Source organism: Pteropus vampyrus, unplaced genomic scaffold, assembly GCF_000151845.1.
Source record: "Pteropus vampyrus isolate Shadow unplaced genomic scaffold, Pvam_2.0 Scaffold144, whole genome shotgun sequence".
Classification (NCBI taxonomy): Eukaryota; Metazoa; Chordata; class Mammalia; order Chiroptera; family Pteropodidae; genus Pteropus; species Pteropus vampyrus.
The window spans coordinates 2,903,372-2,906,767 of NW_011888925.1; the positions used below are offsets into that span (position 1 = coordinate 2,903,372).

Below are 3,396 nucleotides of genomic sequence, written 5' to 3' on the forward strand. Positions count from 1 at the left end.
AACTAGGAGAGAGGACTCGGGGGCAGGGGTTGGGATGGGGTGGGGAATGGGGAGATGGATAAGGTGTGGGGAAATTGAGATGTGGGAGTATCTACTTGGGTGGTTTATTCGGAAGCCCAGAATATCTAGGGAGACATGGATTGTCAGATTCTGGCTCCTGGCTCTGACAAGTTGGCAAACTTGGAGTGTCACTTGCCCTCTCCAGGCCCAGGTTTTCTCACTGGTTAAGTGGGGATAATGGCCTGTCTTGCTTGCTGTGATTAAGAGGAGCCACAGGTGATGTAATGATGAAACTGGAAATAAGTGGGCTTTTGCCGCCACCTAGTGAACGAATGCAGTATTGCATGTCCTTGGACTACTTCGTGATACACTTGTATATTCAACACATTTTTATTGCCAAGTAATATTCTGTTATATGGATATTATACTATGAGTTATTTCTAGCTTTTAACAATTATGAACATTTACGTACAAGTCTGTGTAGACATATGCTTTTCTTTTTCTTGGGATGTTGAGTGGTAGGTTTATGCATAGTTTTTAAGAAATTTCCAAACAATTTTCTGGAATAGTCGTACCATTTTGCATTTTCACTAACAGCGTATGAGAGTTCCAAATTTCTCCTCATTCTCAACATCATTTGCTATGGTCATATCTTTAAATTTTAGCCATTCTAGTGAATATGTAGTGGTATCTCATTATGGATTCAATTTGCATTTCTCTAATAACTAGTGATGTTGAAGATCTTTTTATGTCCTTACTTGCCATTTACATATACATATTTTTTGGTAAATAATCTATTTTTTTTTTGTCAAGGTTGTTATTGGGATGTTTATCTTTTTACTGTTGAGTTGTAAGAGCTTTTACACATAGTAGATACAAGTCCTTTGTCAGTGCATGTTTTGAATACATTTTTGAATATATTTTCTTCTGGCATGTGCCTTGCCTTTACATTTTTTGTAGCTGTATCTTCAAAGAGTAGAAGTTTTAAACCTTGAACAAACCTTTGACATGTACAATCACATGGAGGAATTTCAAAATAATTGAGAAGCCAGTTTTTAAAAAATATAAACAGCCTGGTTTCATTAATATAAAATTCTCAAAAATGAAAACTCATCTGAAGTAACAACAGAGGAGAATTACAAAGGGACACAAGGAAAGAGGGTGATGAATGCGTTCATTGCCTTGATTGTGGTGTTGGTTTCTTGGGTGTACACGTATGTCAAAACTCACCCAATTATATACTTCAAATGCTAACAGTTTATTGGACATCAATTAAGCTGAAAGAGAAAGGATATACATACACATGAGAACAAACATTTATTATTTATTACACGTACTATGTGCCAAATACCGAAAAATGCCGGGGTGCACGCAGAGATGATGGACTCTCTTCAGCAGCTCCAAGTCTTGAAGTGGAGTCGTTGAAAGAAGCCACGGTCATACACCTGCATACGACAATGTGAAGTTCCAGTCGTGGCTTCTGCACACACTGGCTGTGTGTACTGGGCAAGTTACTTAATCCTTTTAAGTCTCATTTTATTCTTCCATTAAATGGGCATAATAATACCTTACCCAGGGTGCTGTCGCAAGGAACAGGAGATGTATATGAAAATACGGATAGCACTGAGTACCAGCTTAATCAAAGGCTCTAAGGGTATATTTCTTGTGACGCACACACTGGAGGAGCACAGAGGCAGTGCTCTCCACCTGAAGAATTCAGGGAGGTCTAGAAAGAGGCAGGAGCACGTGGGCGGAGCCTCGAAGAATGAATAGGATTTGCTGGGTAACAAGAGAAGGCTGACCTTCATCTGGAGAGAACAGGCTGAGCAGCTTGGAGGTGAAACACACTGCATTAGCAGCCCAAGGTGGCTGAGTGAAGCTGGGAGAGGGTCGGGGAGAGAGATGCTGGGGTGGCTGGTTGGAAGCTGATGGTTAAGGCCCTGGAACTCCAGAGAAGTTAGGACTTTGCCCTGGGAGCACGTGGTAAAACAGACGATCCTGGCCACAATGTGGACGGGGAAAGGGAAAGCAGGGAGGGGGGAAGGTCTGGACCAGGGCGTGGAGGGAGTGAGAGCCCTCGCCTGGGACCGAGGGAGAGACGAGCTTTGAGGAAGGTCCCCTGGTTTCTGGTTTCAGGGGTGCCATCCCCAAGACAGAGCAGGGCATGAAGGAGAGGGTTGGGAGCTTCGAGGACAGATAAAGACAGTGAGGCGAGTGCTGGACTAATGAGTTCGAGAGGCCCGTGGGGTGTCTGAGCGGAGATGTCTGGCAAGTAATCAGATGGAGAGGCTCTGGCCTTGGCTGGATCAGCCCGCTACCAGGGGCCACCCAGACGGTGGCATCAGCTTGGGTTAGATGCCTGGTGACCATGTGCAGGAGGGAACCTGGGTGAGCTTAACTGGCTTCTCTGTATAGTTTAGTCAGCTTTGGGCTTTGTTTCCTTTTACTCTTGCCTCTTAAATGTAGTTTTTTTCATTGATCGATTAATTGATTCATTCATTCATTTATTCACTCATTCAACAAATACTGAGTGTGAGCTAGGCACAGTCACAGGGCTTGGAGATACTGAGATGAACCAGCAGTAAAGGTCCGCACCCCGGGGGAGTCAGCACCTCGAAGGTTGAACAGATGACCGAGAGTTACGAGGTCATGGAGCCGGAAAGGAAAGGGGGCGGGGTTTGGGATGGAGAGGTGGGAGGTGGGCAGGCAGGGACGGCCCCTGGGAGGCGAGGCCGTCAGAACTCACTTCGCTCTCTTCTCCCCGCCCCCATCAGTAGCTTTGACACGTGATGTGTCCTCCTTGGAGGGTTTCAAACCCCCATTTCAGCCCTGGGCTGGACCCCTCCACTTGCACGTCCTCCTCTCTCTGCAGGCTGCCCCGGCTGCTCCATTTCTCCTGGTGGCATCTCCAGTGGGCAAGTCCCGCAGGCCCGACCGCCTCCTCTTTCTCACTCGCCTCTCCCTTCCGTCTCCTGCCCGCTCACGGTGGCCCTGGCACCAGGCCGCCCTCCACGTCAGCTTCCAGACCCGCCGAGCTTGCTGGGCCCCTCATTGCTCCCTGCTCATCCACCGTCACTGGCCGCTGGGGCTGCCGTTCCGATTCCGTCCATGCTGTCCTCGCCTGCCTCCATCCAACCTCTGACACCCACATCCCGCTTGACTGGCAGTCTCCGCCTTCCCCCTAAAGGAACCACCAACACTCCCCCCCCATCCCTCCCCACCCCCGCAAACACCAGTGTAAATCCCACTCCTCCTTCAAGGTCCAGCTGAGAGGCATCCTCGGAGCAGAAGCCTCACCTGACTGCCCTCTGCTGGCGCTGCAGACACCCCTGCCTCGGCCACCCTCCCGAATGTTCCCTGAGCCTCTCCGGAGGCCTGCAAGCTCTGCCTCCTGTA

General features: G+C 48.4%; 1 long non-coding RNA gene across 2 annotated transcripts in view; it reads left to right on the forward strand.

Moving 5' to 3' along the window:
- The window catches only part of LOC111744942, a 19,059-nt gene that overhangs the window by 8,882 nt on the left and 6,781 nt on the right, over positions 1-3,396 (forward strand). The gene's annotated exons all lie outside the window — the stretch shown is intronic.